Genomic DNA, 22,657 nt, shown 5'->3' on the forward strand with positions numbered 1-22,657 from the left:
TTGCGGGTTTTTTGGTGACTTTTTTATTATTATTATTATTATTATTATTATTATTATTATATATGTGAGTGCGCCTGGGTGTGTTTCAAGTTCTAAATATACTTAACAGCTAAATTAATAAATTATTATACGTGTATGTATTCTACAATATTGTATTTACAAACGATTTGTATGCTTATAATAATAATAATAAAAATAATAATAATGTTCATACCTCTAACTCAACAAATAAAGCTAAGTCTAATAAAGATAAAAAGGCTCAATAAGAAGAGTGGCCTTCACAATACACCTGACTTCTTTAAAGAAATCGGACATCGGCAAAAGAGTTCAGCTCTACTTGTCAAAAACCAAGTAATTGCCTCTCAAATTTTGTCTATAATCTCTATTTTTACTAAAAAAAAATAGATCCTACCAAACTCCTAAGATAAAGGGAACGGTTATCCATAAAAAAGATGGGACTACTCCAGCAAAGGTGGTTATCAACTCTACTATAAATACACCGACATTCCTCGGGTATAATTTACGTTCTGATCTACTAAAAACCTGCCTAAAACCCTTGCTAACTTAAGCATCAAAGTCTCTTGCAGGTACCAGCTCCCACCTCCTCACGAGGAACTAGGACAGGCGGCACCTCGACACTAAATAAGTCAGACGCTGTCACCCAAAGGGATCTGGACCTTACGTTCAGACCCAAATCAACGTTTCAGGTAACTCTCAGAACATTGACGCTGTTGCTGGAGACCTGGAACTCATCCTTTAATAATGGCGGACCACCAGTATGAAGATGGTCATATGGCATCTGAATTCGAAGCCAAGCCCCAACCAGAGGGCCATGCCATTATACTACCTCAACCACAACAAACGCATGGTCCTCATGGGGAAGGGTCATCTGGAAACCCCCACTCGAGGCGAATCCATTCGGAGATCTTACCATCCCGAAGATGAAGAGCCTCCTCAAACGGCAGAGATATTAGGCCTTGTCCATGGTCAAGGGAAACAACTAGAACAAATGGAGCATGAGGCTGAACGATAACGAGAAACAAAACGGGAACTACGAAGAGAAGTGAGACGACAAAAGGAGCTAGAAGAAAAATTCTTGAAGATAGAGGCCGACCTTCGAAACCGGAGTAATCAAACAGATCGAGAAGAAAGCCTCCTAGGTAGAGAAGACCATTCATAGAAGAGATCATGCGGGCTAAAGTTCCTAGGAATTCTAAAACTCTTGACATGGATCTCTATGATGGGACGAACAATCCGAGACATCATCTTAACAATTTCAAAAGGCGGATGTACCTGGCCGACGCCTCTTACACCACTCGTTGTATAGCCTTCCCAACCACCTTTGACTAAAGTGGCAATGAAGTGGTTTGATAACTTAACCCCAGGTTGGTAACAAGCTTTGACGACCAGTAAGAAAATTTCTGACCAGGTTTTCCATCCAAAAGGATAAGACAAAGCACGCACCTAGCCTGTTAGGAGTAAGGTCAGAGAAATTTTCCGAGATTACATGGAGAGGTTCAATAAGGCATTCTTGGAGATTCAAAATATGCCCACTGAAGCCGTGGTATAATTGAATTGGGTAGCATCCAAAGTCTTAGAAACATAGGCTATAGCATAGAAAATCTTACCCTCGCACTGTGCAAGCATGCCACCCACGGCATAATTAGAGGCATCACATATGATCTCGAATGGAAGGTTCCAATCCGGGCCTCGCACTATTAGAGCCATGGTTAATGCTCCCTTAAGCTTATCATAGGCTTCCTTGCAAGTATCATCAAAGACAAAATCCACATCCTTTTAAAATAACCGAGAGAGAGGTAATGCTATCTTGTTGAAGTCTTTGATGAATCTTCTGTAAAATCTGGCAAGTTAACAGAGCGGATAAAGAATTAAGCAGGTTAAAAGAGCAACTTACAAAAATTCAAAATCTGAATTAAGAGAAAATCAACAATAAAAAGAAAGGAAGATTAAGGAAAAATATCTCAGTTATGGAGATAAGAAGATAAATATTGGAGACAAAGATTCAGATTTTAATGGTTGAGATGGAGATATAAGAACACAACATTTTTTTACACCACAACAATTCAGAAAAGAGACAAAAATAGAGTAAAGAGGTTGATGAAAAGTTCCTGAGAATGGATTCAAGGAGCAACAAGGATTTTAAATTTGATTGAGAATCATTTCAAGGAGCTTCCACCATTGTATAACGAAAAAATTTAGACAAGTGTATTAAAGAAATTTCAAGAAGGATTACAGATGATATAAATAAAGAGATAAATAAGAAAATAAATTTGCAAGAGGTAAGGGAGGTTGTTTTTAGCATGGGGAGTCTGAAGGCTCTAGAACTAGATAGACTAAATAGTTTGTTTTATCAGAAATACCGGGATATAATTCAAAAGGATATTCTAGCAGTGGTACAAAAGTTTTTTCAAAATAGAGTCATTCCGAATCATATCAGTGAAACATTGTGGTTCTAAGTACTAAAGTGGATCATCCAAAGAACTTGAATAAACTTAGACTTATAAACTGTTGCAATTTTATTTATAAGATTATTTCTAGGATTCTAGTTACTAGGCTAAAAAATTTTGGATAAAATTGTATCATCAATTCAAAGTATTTTTGTGGGAGAAAAGTTAATACATGATAATATTATTGCTATTGTTTAGTAAGCTTTTTATAGAATCTATAAAAAAAAAGGTAAAGAGGGGATGGAAAGTTTAGCTGTTAAGTTGGATATATGAATAAAGCTTATGATAAATTTGAATGAGATTTTTTAGAGGAGGCTTTAAAAGCCTTGGAATTCAATCGAAATTGGGTAAGGACGATGATGAACTGTGTTACAGGAATGAATTATATATTTAAAGTAAATGAAAAGCTCCTCAACTATAATCAAACTGCAAAAAGGATTAAGGCAAAGGGATCTATTCTCTTCCTATTTATTTATTACAATGCATAAAGTACTTACAATTTTAATGAACAAAGTTGAGAGGGACGAAAATTTTACAGGAATAAAATTAGCTCCCAATGCCTCGAATATAACCCGTCTTTTATTTGTGGATGATTGCATCATGTTTTGGAAGAGAAAAGAAGAAGATATATACCAACTTATTCAACTTTAAATGTTTACACGGAAGCTTTCAAAATAATTTTTGTGGATCAAGTCTCTATAAATTCAAGAGTAAACATAAAAGATATTCTGGGCATATCTACTTGAAACAACTTAGGAAAGTATTTGGGTTTGCTTGTGAAATAGGAAAGATCTAAGATGAAACCACTTGAATGGGTAGAAGGAAAGTTATCATATAGCACATCTCATAGAAACACAAACAACAGCACAATTAATTCCAAACAATCAGACAATGAGAACACTGGTGACAATTCGAGCACAGTGGAGAAGGGAGGTTAAACTTATTAGTAGGAATAAGGATGGAGAAGTGTGTTGGAGCTTCAGATGAACAAAATGGAGACGGAGTTTTAACACCGCTCAATTAATTAGATTGAGTGGTGATAGAAACAAAAAAAAAACCGCGATAGAAGCCAGACTACAGTAAAATTGCTTGCAGATGGAGTAGAACATTTCATCAGACAAGTTCAAAGTATTGAAAAAGGGAGTAAGTTGAATAGAAAAAATAACAAGAAAAAAATCAGCAAACCTTTCAAATAAATTTAGAAATAAGGAGGTATGTTTGGAATTTCAGATTTTGACAAAGAATAACTCTGGCAAATAAAAATGAATTCCTTTATCCTCTGTAATGGAGCTTCTTTTGGGGACGCTGTTAGTAGAAAGACGTAATAAAACCAATTTAATCACATTACATTTTGATTCCAGACCTAAAGAATAACTCATGTTGGAGGCAGACTGACATGGAAGGCAGGGAGAAAAGGTGGATAGTGTTGTTTAAGAGGAAAAATAGCATAGAAGAGTTATTTTTTATTACTTGAGACATCAACGGTGTCAGCGGTTTGGATGAGCAAAAGTTGCACAGCGACAAAAAATGTAGTTGAGTGCAATGAGTTTTGGTAGCAGTTGGAGGCAACCATGCTATTTTCTTGGCAACCATCAAGAGCTTCTTTCATATGTGAACACAACGACATCATCAAGAAAGGGTAAGAGGTGGCTCTAGTAGTGGATGCGACATCGTCAAGACAGAGGGTATGAGGTGGCTTCAACGGGAGACGAGGAGGCAGAGGCAATGTGTAGCTCTTGTCATGACAGCCATGTAGAACATCTTGCTTCTTTGTGCGATGAATCATTCCTCGAGGATCAGAGAATGGGGTCTGGGATTGGGCGGGTAGGGATGATGAGGTTCAAGTAGGGTTATTAGACATCGTTCAAGACTAAAAAAGTTACAAGTAAACAAAGTTTAGTACAATTAAGAACAAAAATAAAAAAGCCAAAAGTAGACCAACAACAATATATCCAACCTATATCCTCATACTTTTAAGTTCTCCTTTAATTTCACCCATCATAACCAACTTTATGTTGGCTTCATGGTCATGTTATTCTATTGTGATGAAATTCTTTACAGCATTTTGAGTTTCCAAAATAGAATCATTGTTAACCCCAAATAATACTCTAGCCAAACTTTTCCACCCACTTTCAATCTCATCTTTTCACACAAAATATTTGCAATCATGTGCCTGAATCAAAGAAAAAACTACAAATAACAAATGAAGCGAGCTTATGACTGCAGCCGTAATGACATAACGATGGTGAAAAAATTTGATCACAATTTCTAAGCAATGGGACATCAATCATATTTTGCTTATTGTCCACATTTGACAATGAATGAATCTTCTCTTATGATTTGTCATAGTACTAAATTCCATCAACACCACATTCAACCTTCAATAGCATTTTTGTTGAACTTCTTCTCCTTCTTCGTTTTTGTGATTATTGTTCTAGCAACAGTGCAACCTTCATTCAAACTAGAGGAGTTTACCATTTGACGTCATGACAGCATCTAAAATGTTTTTACGAATTGTGTATTCTATTGTCTTCAACATGGACTTCTCATTTTAGGTTTTAGGGTTTTATTTGGAAAATATGGTTAAAAATGGAAGAAGGTGAAACACTTATAACATTCACATCAATAATTCTTACCACGTTGGACAGTTAATTGTCAACTAGAATTGTAAATTAATGACGTTCTTCACAGACTAATATTTGGTTAGAATTGTCAAACAGAAAATCGGTGAACTGGACCTTATACCGGTCCAACCCGGAGTAAATCGGTAAAAACTAGTTAGACTCGATTAATACCAATCCGACGGAATTTAAAATTTTCTCAAAATGCTTAAAAGTAGGGTTTGAACCATAGTTGTAAAAACCGAACCGGACCGGACCGGCCGGTTCGACTGGAAAATTGGTGAACCGGACCTTAAGCCGGTTCGGTTTACCTTTTAGACCGTTCAAGAAAAAAAACCGGTGTAAACCGGTAATCTATTTAAGTGCTAGTATTGTGATTAAAATTATTTGTTTTGATGCTAGTGTTAAAATCTACTGATATTATAGTTAGATGACAAGCTTTATGAATGAATTGTTACTCTTATTGTGTCAAATTAAGATACTATTGTAGTAGTACTGATAAATTCTACGTTTTTCTATTAGTTATTTTTAGAATTTGAGACTTGATTTTTCGTAAAATGTTAATGTAGATATGTATTTCAAATTTTAATTTTAAGTTTTTGATTATTTTATATTTTTTATTTATATGAGACCGGTTTTATCGGTTCAACCAGTGATTTATCGGTTGAACCAATAAACCAGTAAACCAGTAAGTTGACCGGTTTGTATCACCGGTTCGATTTTTATAACTATGAATAGAATAGATATATGAATGGTATATATAGAGATATGACCATTAAACTAACTCACTCTAAGAATTTCTAATGGTTATTGTTACTGTATATTTGTCAATAGGATATTCTTATGATGAACAAACATAATATTAGAACTTTTCTTTGTCCTTCGACTATCATAATAATTGACAATGTATTCATTATACTTTGTTTCCGAACACCTAATAACCTATAGTGCTAGTTGAATAGATATTAGGTATGATTTAAATACTTGTAGAATTAATTATTAGTAAATATGGAATCCATCAACTATAATAATGAGTTTGAGCTCTACAATTATAATGAATGAAATAAACAATACATTGGCCAAGGGGTTTAAATGAATTAAGAAATGAGTTTCTTAAGTCATTCATAATTCATTATAATAATGGTAACAAGTTAAAATTTAACAATCAAACTGTACTCTAGAAGTTAGTCAAGGGCTGAAAAGATGGAAGGAGTTATATTTTTTGTTCATCTTGAGTTCTTAGTAAAATATTATTATTTCATACTATCGGGTCGTCAAGAAGTGTTGCTAGATGCCAATCTTAATTAGTAAATTTAGTTGACTAATTTACTACCCACTTAGTATTGATCATATGGGGTCACACACTAACGAGTGTTCTAATACTTGATAAATAATTATTTAATTATTATTTTAATTTGATCAAATAAATAATTATATTAATTCAAATAGAATATTATTATATTATTTGCTAGCACCATGAATATAATAATATGATAATTGAGAATATTAAATAATTAATTATTTATTCTATGATATGTTTTAAATATGAATAAGATCCTAACCAATTCTATTTTAAATTAAGTTGTAATTTAATTTATAAGATTTGATCTTAAAATCAGTTACTAATCTCATATTATATATAGATGTATGTGGTAAAAGAAAAAGACGCAACTTTATCTTCTACTTCCACATACACAAATATTCCAATTCTTAGTGAAGAATTGCTAGTGCAAGAAATTGTAAGAAATTTTTCAGTTAAATCCATTAGTTAAGGGGTTGACAACAAGGATCAGTCTCGGTGTGGATATAGATAGTACATTCGTACTATCGAAGGAGAAAATTTTTTATTCACTAGAGTATTTAGGTATTGACATCTAACCCATTTTATTTTAATAAAATTTTAAGTACAAAATAGATCAATAAAATTACTTTATTACTTCCGCTGCATGTTATGAACACTTGTAATCCTACAGTAGTATCAAAACCATGGCCCTTTTGTGTTTAAAATTTTATTGCCAAAATTTACAAAATTAATAAGATTAATTTAAGTTTTATTATTATACTGAATGTGATAAGAAAAAGGATAAACAAATTTTATACTTTGTTTATGAGAAACTATTTGACAATCAGAAGATTCGTACTCAAAGATAAAATTTATATATGTATTTAATACATGGAATGAATTAATTTTTTTTACTTAAATCTAAACAATTTAAGAGTATAAAATATAATTCAATTAAATAATAACCTGACAACGAGATAATTATTTGAGATTAAAACTGTATGTAATACATTTAATCATCTATTTAAAATGTATGAGTAATGACTTGAATCAAGATACTCATTCATGATTTTAAATATTTTTTAACACTTTATTAAGAAATAAAGATTTCTTAATTTTCTATAATAATAATTATTATAAAAAGTGTTATTTATATGTGTGAATACGTACTTATACATGTTTTTTCTTTTAGATTCATAAATAATATTTCTGCTCTATCACCGCGTGGCATACTTGAAAATAACAAATTGGCTGGAGTTAATTATGATGATTGGTATTACAATTTGAGAATTATTTTCATACATGAAAGGCTAATTGATATAATCAATAAGTCTGCTGTTACGGTCCTAATTCCTAAGGAGGATGGAAGTATTGATAATGGGACAATCAAAGATTGTGAAAAGTACTTGAAATTTTTTTTACTGCTAAATGCATCATTCTGACATCCATGGATTCTGATATTCAGAGACAACATTATGATATGGATCCACCAACTATTGTTGAACATCTTAAGATGTATGGTGTATAAAGTAAGACAGCTTGATATCAATTATTCAAAATTTTGTTTAAATCTACATTTGATATGGACTCTCCTGTTGGACCCCATATTATTAAGATGATTGATCTTATTGAACAACTTGAAAAGTTAGAATGCAAATTGGGTAAATAATTTTCATAAGATTTAATTTTGCAATCTCTTCCAAGAAATTTTTTCAAAATTCATTGTTAGTTTTAATATAATTAAAGTAAGATGTGATCTTCATGAAATGCTCAACATGCTAATTGATTATAAGAATCAAATTGCATCTGAGAAAAAGAAAGGAGTTGCTATGGTAGTTGGTAGCTCTTTTAAGAGGAAAGGAAAGTGAAAAGTAAAAAAAAAATAAAAAAATAATTCTAAAAGAAAATCCATGAAACCTAAGGATGGTGTGGCCAAACTCAAGGGCAAACAAAAAAGGCTGACAAAAATGATGTTGAATGCTTTTATTGTAAAGACAAAGGTTATTGAAAACGAAATTGCAAGGAGTACTTACTTTTTTAAAAACTAAGGAGGAAGGTGAGACATGCTTGAAAATTATTTTCATGATTTCTTTAGTTACTATTAATTCTTCTACATGGGTATTAGATACCAGAAGTGCTTATAATATTTGTAATTCATTGTAGAGACTAAGAGTGTATTTGGCAAACCCGTTGAAAGAGAAGAAGCACGTTTAAACTTTTTGAAAGTTTCAATTTTTGGTTTGACAAATTTTTTATTCATTAACGCAAAAGTAATTTTGCATTCAAATCACAACAACAATTTTGAGCTTTTGTCTTTCACCGGGTTTTTAACTATTAATATTCGATCTTTATTTATCTTTTACTAATTTTATCATTTATGCATGTTATTGTATTATTTATGAAATTCTTATTATTTTTATTTATATAAACTCTCTTTTTCTATTATTTATTATGTATTTGATATTATACACTTTTATAATATTTTTTTTATTATTCTTAGTACTCTCTAAAATTTATATTTTATTAATTTTAATTAAAAATATATATTTTTTAATTTTTATATATTATTTTTATTTTAGTATATAAATATTAATTTTATTATAAAATTAATTAATAAATCTATTTAAATATCTAAATTAATATGATAAGATAATATAAAAAAATTATTTAAGTTGATGTCTATTTTAGTAATTTTTTTATCTAAAAGTGATTTTGAGTTGTGTAATTCAAACACATTTATTTTACTATAATCCATTTTGATATAAAGATTGTCAAACATAAACACTTTAATACAAACTTACTTTTCATCAAAATCAAGTTTACAAAATCAATTTTATGTAAACCTTCGTTTGCAAACTGTAATCCAAACACACACTAAGTAAATGGTTGAAGAGGGAAAAAACTTACCTTCAAGTCGGAAACAGACCTAATGTTACTGCTGTAGCTATAGGATCTATTCTTTAGCAATGCCTACGGACAAGACATATTGGAGAATTGTCATTATATTCCTAATTTTATTACAAATATTATTTCTATTTCTATGTTGGATAAACGTGATTTTTATTTTAATATTAAAAATGGCATTTGTTCTACTTATTATGGTGATGAATTATACATAAATGGCTATCTCCAATATGGAATTTATATTCTTTCTGATTTAAATAGTAATTATGTCATACATGTTTCTACTCTCAAAAGAGAGAGATAATCAAGTAAATGAATCATAACTTTGGCATTGTAGACTTGGTCATATAGGAAAAAAAAGATTTTTAAGTTACATAAAGAATGTTACCTTAACAAATATGATTATGAATCATATGTAACTTGTGAATTCTGCCTCAAAAGAAAAATAACCAAAACTCCATTTATGGGACATGGAAAAAGGGCTACAGAATTATTGGGACTATTACATACAGATATTTGTGGACCAATGAAAATTCAAGTCAAAGGAGGATATTTTTATTTTATCACTTTCACTGATGATATGTCTAGATATGGCTTTATGTATCTTATGAAACATAAATTTGAGTCATTTGAAATGTTCAAAATTTTTCGCAATGAAGTTAAAAATCAAATAGGTAAAAGCATTAAAGTGCTTAGATCTGACAGAGGAGGAGAATATCTAAATGAAAATTTTCTTGAGTACTTAAAGAAGAAGGTGATTCTTTCTCAATAGATACCTCCTGGTACTCCACAACACAATGGTGTTTTAAAAAAGAGAAATCGAACTTTATTAGATATGGTTCGATCATGATGGGTTTTACTGATCTTCTATTGAATTTATGGGACTATGCTTTAGAAATAGCGGCATATTTGCTAAATAAAGTACCCAGTAAAGCAGTTTCTTCAACACCATATGAAATATAGAAAGGATGAAAACCAAATCTCAAATGCATTAGAATTTGGGGATGTCCAGCATATGTTAAGAAATTACAAAGTAATAAACTTGATGCTAGATCCGATAAATATAGATTCATTGGTTGCTCTAAAGAAATAATGTGTTATTATTTCTATCACCTTTCTGACCACAAAGTGTTTGTGGCAAGAGGTGGAACCTTTTTAGAAAAAGAATTTCTTTGTGAAGGAAGATAAGGTGAAGAAATAAAACTTGATGAAGTTCAAGAAACCAATGAAATAGTACAAGGTCAAGAATATTAAATTCAAGTTGAGCAATCAACTTTGGATGTTCTCAAACTAACACCAAATTTATCATCTTCAAGAGTTGAAGATAACGAACTGATAGTAGTTCAAAGAGAGATTAATGAACCAATCCTTGAATTACTTTTGGAACCGCTTCAACAACCTCCAAATTTGGTACAAGAACTACCTCTTCGACAGTCCACAAGAGAACATCATCTACCATTGAGACTAAACCTAATTGTGTAAGATGATGTGAAAAATGAGCTCGATTATGATGATAATCATCCTAAGACTTATGAAGAGGTAATGCAAAATTTCAAAAGTCTAAAATGGCAGAGTGCCACGGAATCTGAAATAGAGTCTATGAGGATCAACAATATTTGGAATTTGATTGAACCCTCAAAAGATATAAAATCTATTGGTTTCAAATGGGTTTACAAGAAAAAGATTGGAGCAGATGGTAAGGTAGAGACTTATAAAGCCCGTCTAGTTGCCAAGGGATGCCGTCAAAAGGAGAGAATAGATAATGAAGAAACATTTTTTCCTATGGCAATGCTCAAATCTATTCGAATTCTACTTGCTATAACATCATACTATGATTATGAAATATGGAAAATGGATGTGAAAACAGCTTTTCTTAACGGAGAACTCAAAGAGGAAGTGCACATGGCACAACATGAAGGTTTCACACTCCAATCTGATCATAGCAAAGTTTGTAAGCTGCAATGCGCTATTTATGCGCTAAAGCAAGCTTTTAGAAGTTAGAACATTTGCTTTAATAAGACGATCGAAAGATTTGATTTTATCCGGTGTGAAGAGGATTCTTGCATCCATAAAAGTTTAGTGAGAGTACAATCATTTTCTTAGTACTCTATGTTGATGACTTATTACTAATAGAAATTGATGTACCAACATTGCAAAATACTAAAACTTGGCTATCTCAACAATTCTCCATGAAAGATTTGGAAAAAGCAGCCTATATTCTAGGAATAAAGATCTATAGAGAAAGATCTAAAAGATTGGTCGGATTCTCACAGTCTATGTAGATTGATACCATATTGAAAAGATATAACATAGAAAATTTTAAAAAAGGCTATTTACCAATAGCACTGGAATTACTCTCAATAGAAAGGATTGTCTTAAAAGTCTTGAAGAGAGAGTACGCATGAGTAGAATACCATATGCTAGTGCAGTGGGAGCTATCATGTATACCATGATATGTACACGTCCTGATGTCGCATATGTGCTAGGTGTAGCCAGTTGATATCAGGAAAATTCGGGTGAGAAATATTGGAAGGTGGTTAAATCTATTCTTAAATATTTAAGAAGAACAAAAGACTAATTCCTTATCTATGGAGATTCTAAACTTATACCAAAAGGGTCTACTGACACAAATTTTGCCTCAGATAAAGATGATAGCAAATCTATTTCAGGTTATGTTTTCACCTTAAACGATAGTGTAGTGAGTTGAAAAAGTTTCAAACAAGCTATTGTAGCTGATTTGACTGAAGCTAAGTACATAGCAACAAGTAAGGCTGCTAAAGAAAGTATTTGGATGAAGAAGTTCATAAACGAACTTGGTGTAGTGCCTTCAATTAAAGAACCACTTCCATTACTCTGCGACAATAATGGAGCCATTGCATAAGCAAAAGAGCAAAGATCACATAAAAATCTAAGCATATCTTGAGAAGAAATTATTTGATAAGAGAGATCGTCGAACGTGGAGACGTTGAGATTCAAAAGGTTGTTGGGAAGGATAATGCAGCAAACCCATTCACTAAGGCGCTTGGATCAAAAGAGTTTGATAAGCACATGTGAGAATTGGGATTGAAACATATGATTGATTGGCTCTAGTGCAAGTGGGAGATTTTGTTGAAAATACATGTATGCCTTAAATCCAATCTGTTATTAGTTCTAGTGCAAGTGGCAGATTATTGGAGATAAGTGTGTATGTCCAACAAAATACTATCATGAATTATTATTATTATTATTCCTTTTTATAAGAATAAACTTTTATAATTTATGATAGTGTCCTTAATTAAAAATTAGAAACGAATAATTACGATAGGGATCGTAATAATGAGATATACGTTTTTTGAGTACATATATATATATAATATAGTCTTCATTGGATGAAGATTAATAGATCGCATTTATTAAATTATATATATGAATGGTACATATATAGATATGACCATTGAATTGCCTTACTCTAAGAATTTCTAATGGTTATAGCTACTGTATATTTGTCAATAGGATATTGTTATGATAAACAAAATATTAGAATTTTTCTTTGGCCTGCGACAATCATAGTAATTGACAATGTATTTATTATATTTTGTTCCGGATACCTAATACCCTACGGTGCTAGTTGAATGGACATTGGTATGATTTAAATACTTGTACAATTAATGATTAGCCAATATAGAATCCATGAACTATAGTAATGAGTTTGAACTCTACGATTATAATGAATAAAATAAATAATGCCTTGACCAAGGAGTTTGAATAAATTAAGAAATGCGTTTCTTAAGTCATTCATAATTCATTATAATAATGGTAACAAGTTAGAGTTTGACAATCAAATCCACTACTAGAAAATTAGTTATTACAGACGAATATTTCCGACAGATTTTATCACATGGAAATTCAGACGAAATTTTAAAGAATTTTTTGTCAAAAAACAAAAAAATAAATTAGCACAAATTACAGATAGAAAACAAAATCCGTCGATAATTTTGTCAGTAAAATTAATTTTTTCATAAAAAATTATTACAGATAAAAAATTCATCTGTAATTAAATAAATAAAACGCTGTGTTTTAGTAAATTATTACGGACAGAAAACATTGAGCTAACCCTAACTTACACCCTAATCTCTCGAGCTCCATTCACTCTCCACACAAGTCAAGAGCTTCTTTCTCTCTCCGTCCACGCTCTCTGACCGTCCACGAGCTTCTTTCACCGCTGCCGCCGCCGCTTGCATCGCACAATCTCATCACTGACCTCAGCAATGGCCATTCGCTGGTTATCCTCATCCACCGGTTCAGGAATAACTGCACTCATCCTTCAGGGAAGATCCCTGCCTCTGGTGTTTGCGGAGGTAGTCGTGTCGTCGTCGTTCTCACCGCTCTGGGCCCATCCGCCTCCTTCATGCACGGTGTCATCTCCCTCCAACTTTGCGATGGCACCGCTGGTTGTCGCCCAGCCAACCACAGCCTTTGTAAAACGAGTAAGGTGGCTTTGGTGGTGGGCGATTCAACCCCTCCGCTGTTACTCCGCCGCCCTGGATGGCAACTTCCTCCTGAGCTCGGCCCGAGCTGTTTCCTCCAAATGCACCAAATGTAGATCTAGGTATTCTTCTCCAAATTTTGATTGCAGTTTTAGAATTGAATTTTGGAATCCTGCTCGAACTGAAATTGCTCTTGATTATACTGGTTGAAATTCAAAATTGAAAGCTAATTCTTTTTCTTCAGCCAAATCTGTGGCTTCTTCTCCGTTTTCTGCATAAATAGACAAAGATGAATGCTGAATTATTGCTCGATCTGCCAGCTCTGTTGATTTTGTTTGTTGTTGAGGTTAAAATGTAAAATTGTAATATGATGAGTCTCATTCTTCTCCTTTGATGTGAACTTCTTCTGTAAGTTTTGGATTCCTTGCTGATTCTGAAGCTTTTGCTGTTGTAGACTCTAATTCTGCAATTTTATATTCTGAATCTGAATTCCAAAATTGGAGATATGTGATTATTGAATTTTCTGCTGCTAGCTTTGCTGAATTGTTGCTGAGTAGTGAAAATTCTGCATTTGATTTGGCTTGAATCTGGAAAATTGGAGGCTCTTGGAGTCATTGATGATCGTTGATTTGGCTGTGGTTACTGTTCTAAGGTCGTATAATGAGACTGCATTTTTGGTTAGTCAAAATTATCCTGTCACCATCTTCAATTAAGCTCTGTCATATAAGCTCTGGACTTGTTATTGTTTCTAGACTAGTATGATTTTCCCTTTAATTCATGAAACAGGTTTGGGAAGGATATAAATTTCAGTACCAAGATGAACTTGCCAAATTGGTGGTGTCTCTAGAATGTTTCTTTAGGTTCGATGTGCTGGCTCAGACTTCAAGAGATACCAAAGAGACCTTGCTCAAAGTCACAAGGATACTTAGTGTTGTTAGGAAGCTGCCCTTAGCTAGAACTGAAAGCGCAACCGGTTCGGCTTCTGACTTGGATTCTATGCCTTTGGAATCAGATGTGTGTGGCACTCTACCACTGCAGCTGAATGATGAAAAGGAGAGGGAACTTGATTCTACTGAGGAATCCGCCGAATTAGAGTGCCTTGCTAAGCCAATCTTGGAAGATATTGCCAGCCTTGTGCAGAAGGGTAGCCAAGTAAGTTTCTATATTCTTCTGCCATTTATCTTCAAGTGAACAATCAATTTAATTAGAAGCCACAATTGAATTTGATATCATGTCCCTCAAATTGAAGCTCATAAAGCTTTAAGTTTGCAAGTTCTGACAAATTAAACCTTTAACAATGACAAACATGAGTGGATGAATGGCAAGGCAAAATGATTATGTTTAGCTGAGCTTTTGAAGACGAGCAGTGAAATAATGTTCATAGCCACTGAACTTAAAAACTGATTTAACTAGAAGAAAGCTAAGGGACTTCTGTTTTGTAAGATTTAATAAATATATATGTTTCTTATACACATTTCTTTTATGATCCTTTTTAAATTGACAAGTTAAAATACAGGAAGGGACCAATATATATATATATATATATATATATATGACTTGACTTCTGAGAAAGTTCTCTTATGAAGGGACCAATATATATGCAGGCAGAGGCAGAAATACATAAAGGGCATTAAGACTTGCAAAGCAAGCATGAAGGAAGTGGGAGACTGAGAAGCAGCATTGAGTTTTTTGGCAGTAGAATGGACTTTACAGTTAGTGATTCCATTGTATTCAATGAAAATAATTTGATTGCTGAAGATATCTCTAAACTAGAAGATGCGTTTAAGCAGCTATTGTCATTTTTCAGGTTTGTATATTTTTAGCTTTATATTGTTCATGTTGAGCCAAAGATTCATTGCTTGTGTTGTAATCACTTGAAAGATTTTTTTTTCAGTACCACCCCACTGCCACAGAAGGGCCCTACTTAATTGAATTGCTACTCATTTTTCATTATGTTACTCATCACTTGAGTTTATTTGTATATGATGGTAAACGAATTTGTTTAAGTCCAGAAATCTGTCTAGAAATTTGAAATGTTTTGATGGTGTCCTTCTTTCAGTTTTTTAACACTTCATTTTGTTCTAATGAGTCTTGTACTTTATAATCACAACGCTTTCATAGTTCCATGGTTCTTAATTGGTAGTTGCCTGATGGTTTCCTTGATTATATATATTTTATAAAAAAGTGAAAAATATCTTCTAAGCTCATCATATAATGAAATTATCATGGCAAAACAATGATAGTTCTTTGAGACATATATAGGCTTTATGCCTTTGCTGCTTTCAGTGTGGTTTGTTCATGAACATGTGAATCTTTTTTTAATTTTTTTCTGCTTCGTAATAAGAGTGTTCTTTTTATAGGTGAAAAATTCATTCATGTTGCCATAGAAAGTAAAGTTGAAATTGCCTTGGACATTGAACCTAAAGATTTGGTTATGTTGATAATTAAAAAGATTTTGTTACCTATTATTGTATTGAAAAGTTTGAACAAAATCCAAGACCTATTAATATGTGTGGATCATATCTGAAAGGGTAAACTATAGTAAATGCTATAGTTTGGTTTCAAGGAATGTTAAGTGTATTTTATCCCAGTTTTTTAAGCCTCACACAGTTAATGATTACTTGCAGGGTCCACCACTGGCTGGAAGGTATGACATGGGAGCTCTATGCATGCATGAGCATTCTGAAAAACTTGAAGGCCTTGTCAATGATGCTATAGATAAACGTGCTAAAATTGTTGCAAGAGGAAGTTTCGGGCCTATTGGTGGAGATGCAGTTGATCAGTATTACCCCCCAACTGTGATTGTTAATGTGAATCACTCCATGAGATTGATGCAAGAAGAGGTAGCAGAACTAGCTATTGTCTCTTCTCCATGACATTACGCTCTTTTTTCCCTCTCATTTTTATCATATTTGTTGTCTATAAATGCCTACTGATGGTCCATACTTCCATATCTATGTAAAATATTAACCAACAAAAAAATATGAAATGTTGCATCTTGACTAAAAGCATTGAAGATTTTAGATTTACATTATTGTGTTTCATGTCATTTACTTATTTGAGATTCTTATGTTTTAAGCTTGAGCAACTGCTTACTAAGTTCATCTTTGTACTTCAATTACATATAGACATTTGGACCAATCGTGCCAATAATGAAATTCAGCTCTGATGAAGAGGTTGTCAAGCTTGCAAATGACTCAAGATATGGGCTTGGCTGTGCTGTTTTCTCAGGCAATTAGAGCCATGCCAGAGAGATAGCTTCGCAGATACATTATGCCTTTGCTGCTGTTAATGATTTTGTAGCAACACATATGTATCAGGTAACTTTTCTGGAAATCTTCATCTTTGTGCAAAGGAAGCCTACTTCTCTTTGTAATGATATGATCTATGCATTGTTGATCACATATTCACATCCATCCAACTGCTAGAGAGAGCCTACCACAATATAATATAATATATATGATTTATGCAATTGAATAATAGCTTTCTGATTAGAAAGTTGGGTAGAAGTTTTAAAATGGTGAACTCTACCAATTAGGTGATGGAACCAGCCTCTGATTTATTCTTTACAACAGGAAAGACAAAAAAAACACAACTCTTTACTGTTTCTGATTTACTTTAATATCTACTTTGCTATATCACATCTTATTGCCAAGCAGAAATAAATATAAATATTACAAGAGTTGTTTCTTTATTCAGCTTTCTATATTATGCAGTTCTTTTTGGCAAAATCTGCTAGAATATATTCCTATCTCAATCTTGGTTACCTCTCTTAAATTTCTACCGAAGTAAAAATGCATTCTGATTTTTCAGTCCCTCCCATTTGGGGGTGTCAAACACAGTGGATTTGGACGATTTGGTGGTGCAGAAGGTTTGCGAGCATGCTGCCTTGTAAAAGCTGTTGTTGAAGATAGATGGTGGCCATACAAGATACCTAAGCCTATTCAGGTCAGCCTGGGAAACCTTTGATAATACATTTACATGTTATCACACTTTGCTACATAATGACATGCGCTTCTTCTTTGTCTTAGTATCCTGTAGCAGAAAATACCTTCGAATTTCAGGAGTCACTAGTTGAAGCATTATATGGTCTCAGCATATGGGATGGGACCGTTTGAAAGCATTGGTAAGTGTTTTAAAAGTACTTACTAAGCAGAATTCTACCAACAGCAGTAAGTTGAAATGACTAATCATACCTTGGCATCTAACACACCAAATTGTTTCAATTTTGAAGTTCCAACAGTTGACCAATACATTATCATGAAAAAATAGCTTATCAGACCCATTAAGGTTCAAACAAATGCTTAGAAATAATTAAACAACTTTTTCATGCATAGAATTGATTGATGAGAAAATCAAAGGATACAAAGCAGCCAAAGCTCACACGCAAAACACCATCTGCACCCAAACAATCTTTTCCAAGAAGTTGGAAAAGTTGGATCGGGCAATTGGAAAGGTCAAGAAGAAAAAGTTGAAACAGAAGAGATAGAATGAGGCTTATGAGAAGGTTAGAGTGTCAAGTAGTTCTAGTGCAGTTCTACTACCACCGCCACCGCCGCCACCCTCAATGTCTTCGGATGAGGACTATGATGATGATGAGGATGAAGATGACACTGAAGACTATAGCTGATAGTTTTAGTATGGTTGAACAATATACAAGGAATTATAGTTGATGATCAATACACTTTGTTTATGTTTTGAATTATATTGACTTGCTTGTTTATAGTACCTTTCTTTTAGTTTGATAATACGATGAATTTGTCTATTTTTTGAAATATTATAAATATTCGAATACAAATTAGATAAAAATTTATATTAAATTTATATTTATTTTGTATGAAAACAAGTTTATTTGTAATTGGAAAAATAAAAAAAATTCTATTTTACTTTACTGACGGATTTTCTATCTGTAATCAGAGTGTGAGATGATTTCCCAAGGTTTAAATTACAGACAGAAAAAATCTATCGGAAAATTCGTCTGTAATTACCAACAGAAAATCTGTCGGAAAATTCGTCTGTAATTACCGACGAAAAATTCGTCGAAAAATTTGTCTATAATTACCGACGGAAAATCCGTCGAAAAGTTCGTCGTCTTTGAGAAATGGATAGAGAATTTACAGAGGAAAAATCCGTCGGTAACTGGTAAAAATTCGTCGGTAATTTTTTGACAGAAAAAATCCGTCGGTAAATAATTTTCGACGAAGATTTTACAGAGGGACAAAATCCGTCGCTAATTTCATCGGTAATCAAAATTTCGTCTGTAATAAAAACTAAATCTGTCTGTAAATTTGTCTGCATTAATCCATTTTCTAGTTGTGACCGTACTCTAAAAATTAGTCAAGAGTTGAAAAGATGGAAAGAGTTATATTTTTGGTTCATCTTGGGTTCTTAATAAAAATACTATTACTTCATACTATCGGGTCGTCAAGGAGTGTTGCTAGACGCCAACCTTGATTAGTAAATTTAGTTGACTAGTTTACTACCCGGTTAATATTGAACTTATTGGGTCACACACTAACGAGTATTCTAATTCTTGGTAAATAATTATTTAATTATTATTTTGATTTGATCAAATAAATAATTATATTAATTTAAATAGAATAGTATTATATTCTTTGCTAGCACCATGAATATAATAATATGATAATTGAAAATATTAAATAATTAATTATTTATTCTATGATGAGTTTTAAATATGGATAAGATCCTAATTGATTCTATTTTAAATTAAGTTGTAATTTGATTCATAAGATTTAATCCTAAAATCAGTTACTAATCTCATACTATATATAGATGTATGTGGTAAAAGAAAAAAACCTAACTTTTTCTTCTACCTCTACATACACAAATATTCTAATTTTTAGTGAAAAATTGCGGTGCAAGGAATTATAAGAAATTTTTCTGTTAAATTCATTGGTCAAGAAATTGACAACAAGGATTAATTTCGGTGTGGATACACATAGTACCTTTGTACTATTGAAGGAGAAAATTTTTTATTCATTAGAGTACTTAGGTATTGGTATTTAACCCATCTTATTTCAATAAAATTTTAAGTACAAAATAGATCAATAAAATTATTTTATTACTTTTACTGCGTGTTATAAACACTTATAATCCTACACAAATAGTCTTCCAGCTCATGGCATAGATACATCAACACATTTTATGACTTTATACAGCTTCGAATTTCATTATTTGATATTTTAGAATGTATTTGGTTTATATTTATTTTTTATTTTTATTTTTAAAATTTTATAAAAAATAAAAAATAAAATTTTATTATTTTTATTTTTTTAACAAAATTTAAAAATTAAAAAGTAAAAAATAAAAATATAGACCAAACCAACACACCATTAGTTTTTTTATTTCTACACCTATTTTGAAATTTGCTATAATTGGCTGGTGCTAATGCATCCATCTTTCGGCAGTTAAACTCCATTTCTTTGCTTGAGGAGGGCATTACCACACACATTCAATAAGTTTGGTTAAGATTAGGGTTGGAAGTGAGTCAAGCCAACTCATGAATCAGTTTGAATTCGACTTATTAATAGCTCGATAAGTTGAATTCGTGAGCTAGTGAGTCGAGTTTGAACTTGAATTTGAGCTCATAAATTAAATGAGTCGAGTTTTGATAGATAGACAATATATTAAATTTATTTTTTTAATATATATAAGTTATAATTTATTGATATAGAATTATAGATTATGTTCCTATTATTTGAGCCAACTCGTGAGCTTTCGTTGAGTCGAGCTTGAGCTTACGAAATAAGCTTGATTGTTAATGAGTCGAGCTGTGAGTCAAGCTTAATTTTCATGAGTCAAACTTGAGTTTGGTTTAACTCGACTCAGCTCGGCTCACTTTTAACTCTAGTTAAGACACATGTTAAATATATTAATTAATTTTATAATATGCAAATAAATAAAATATAAGTTTTTAATATATATTTATTGAAAAAATTTAAAATTTTTACTAATGAAAATCTTAACGTGTGTCTTAAAATATATATTAGTTGATCAACCCTGAATCAATTTTAATAAAGAGGACAATTATTTATTTATATGTAATAAGGTGATAGCTGCCTTTCATTGTTATGTAATAAAAAAGAGTCAAACTCGTTGATTGGAGCGAAAATTATCAATGCAAAAAGTAGGGGCGGAGCTTTTCATGGGAGATGGGCCATAGCTCCCAAATATTTTATATAAAAATGAATAATACTTCTTTAAGTATATTATTTAGTTAATTTGATTGTCTATTTTTTCAGTAAAGTTATTTATGTGTATTTAAAACTCACATAATCCATTCACTTAGTACATTTTATTTCAAATTTGATATAATAAACTTTGAATTTTGGTTTTTTTTACCTAATTGAAATTTTATAAATTGAAGAAAAAAACTAATATATTGAACTATAATAAATTTTGATAATTAATTTTTGACAATAATTTAATTTAATGTTATTTTAAATTTTATTAATTCTTTAACTTAATTTTTTAGATAGAAAATTAAGATATTCAATAAATATTAGTATTATAATATTCAAAGTTTCAATCTTTTAAGTTTTAAGCTAAATTTCAAACAATTATAATTTCATGTATTATCTTTAAAAAATTAGATAATTTTTTTATCAATTTATTTTAATATTATTTTATATTTTTCTATTTTTTTAATTGAATTTTTTTATCAATAAAAAATTTAAATTATCAATTAGCATATATTATAATTAAGAGGAAGGCTAATGTTCAAAAAAGAAAAATATATAATCTATAATATCAACATCTATTGAAATTTGAAAGTTCTACTACTCTAATAAATCATGAAAAAAGTGATTCAATGCGAGTATATAACCTTTAAAGGTTCAAATAATCATAACTAATTAATATATTTGATATTATTTGTTTGATCTTATTTTTTTAGAATGAAATTCTAGAAATAGTTAGTTTTAATTTTAGAAATATCACCTTGGCCCTCAAAATTTCTGTTTAAGCTCCGTTACTGGGCCAGGGGTGGAGCTAGGTGGTGGGAAAGGGGGTGATGGCCTCTCCTAATTTTAATTTTTTACATGTAAATCATATGTAAATTTCAGTTTAGCCATCTTAAAATTTTATTTTAGACTTAGTTTATTGTATAAATATTTTTGGTCCCCTCTAATATTTTATCTAGCTCCGCTTTGACTGGGGCCTAAAAGTAATTGTTATAATTGCCATATGCTTATTGACTATTTGTCAAATAAATAATTGATATTAGTATTTTATTTTACTGTCGAAAGAAAGAATTATTATGTGAATCATCCGAAGAAAAAGCACCCCCAATAACAAGGTATAGTATAGAGCACGATACAAGAGTCAGGTTCAGTCAATAACGACTTAATATATTTAAAACGATGGATTTTATGAGAAGCACCACCAAGGCACCAAGTATTAAATCAAAGTTGAAACTGCTTATAATTGAATCTAAAAATTGTGGGCAGGTGTATTAGTTTATTGGTATTTACTCGTTATAGTAGGAGTTAGTTATTAGTTAGAGACATGGGCAGTGTATTAAGTTTGTTATTCTATTATTTAATTAGTAGTTGAGATTGATTGTAACAGGGTAATATAAGGTGCTACTTAACTCAATTGTAGATTTTTTCCAATTCATTTGCAATGTACATTGTACAATAAGAATTAAGAAATTTACATTTACTCTCTCCTCTCCACTGTTCTCACTCTCTTCCATCATCATAGCTAAAACTTGAACAAGCTCAGAACATAGATTTTGTACGTGGTGCGGTGAGCATAGAGAGCATTAAGCTTAGAAAATCAATTCAAAGCAACTGTCATCCAGTTCCATGAATTTCCACTGCCTTGTTTCACTTCACAATTCTTCCTCTCTCACATATCCTTCATCAAATCTCGATCTTCTCTAAATCTCAATCT

At 31.6% G+C, this 22,657-nt stretch overlaps 1 long non-coding RNA gene across 3 annotated transcripts; it reads left to right on the plus strand.

The window, feature by feature from the left end:
- The first annotated feature begins 13,363 nt into the window (after nucleotides 1-13,363).
- LOC107470111 (uncharacterized) lies at nucleotides 13,364-18,571 on the plus strand. Of its 3 annotated transcripts, XR_002368465.2 has the most exons (10): nucleotides 13,364-13,863; nucleotides 13,986-14,149; nucleotides 14,275-14,418; nucleotides 14,528-14,893; nucleotides 15,346-15,548; nucleotides 16,369-16,584; nucleotides 16,870-17,061; nucleotides 17,555-17,689; nucleotides 17,773-17,867; nucleotides 18,079-18,571. It is a non-coding gene; the product is annotated as an uncharacterized LOC107470111 (long non-coding RNA). The 3 variants fall into 3 exon arrangements; XR_008003580.1 differs by lacking the exon at nucleotides 13,986-14,149 and having other exon boundaries at nucleotides 15,328-15,548; XR_001588337.3 differs by lacking the exon at nucleotides 13,986-14,149.
- The last annotated feature ends 4,086 nt before the right edge of the window (nucleotides 18,572-22,657 follow it).

The sequence above is a fragment of the Arachis duranensis genome, chromosome 10, assembly GCF_000817695.3.
Source record: "Arachis duranensis cultivar V14167 chromosome 10, aradu.V14167.gnm2.J7QH, whole genome shotgun sequence".
Lineage (NCBI taxonomy): Eukaryota > Viridiplantae > Streptophyta > Magnoliopsida > Fabales > Fabaceae > Arachis > Arachis duranensis.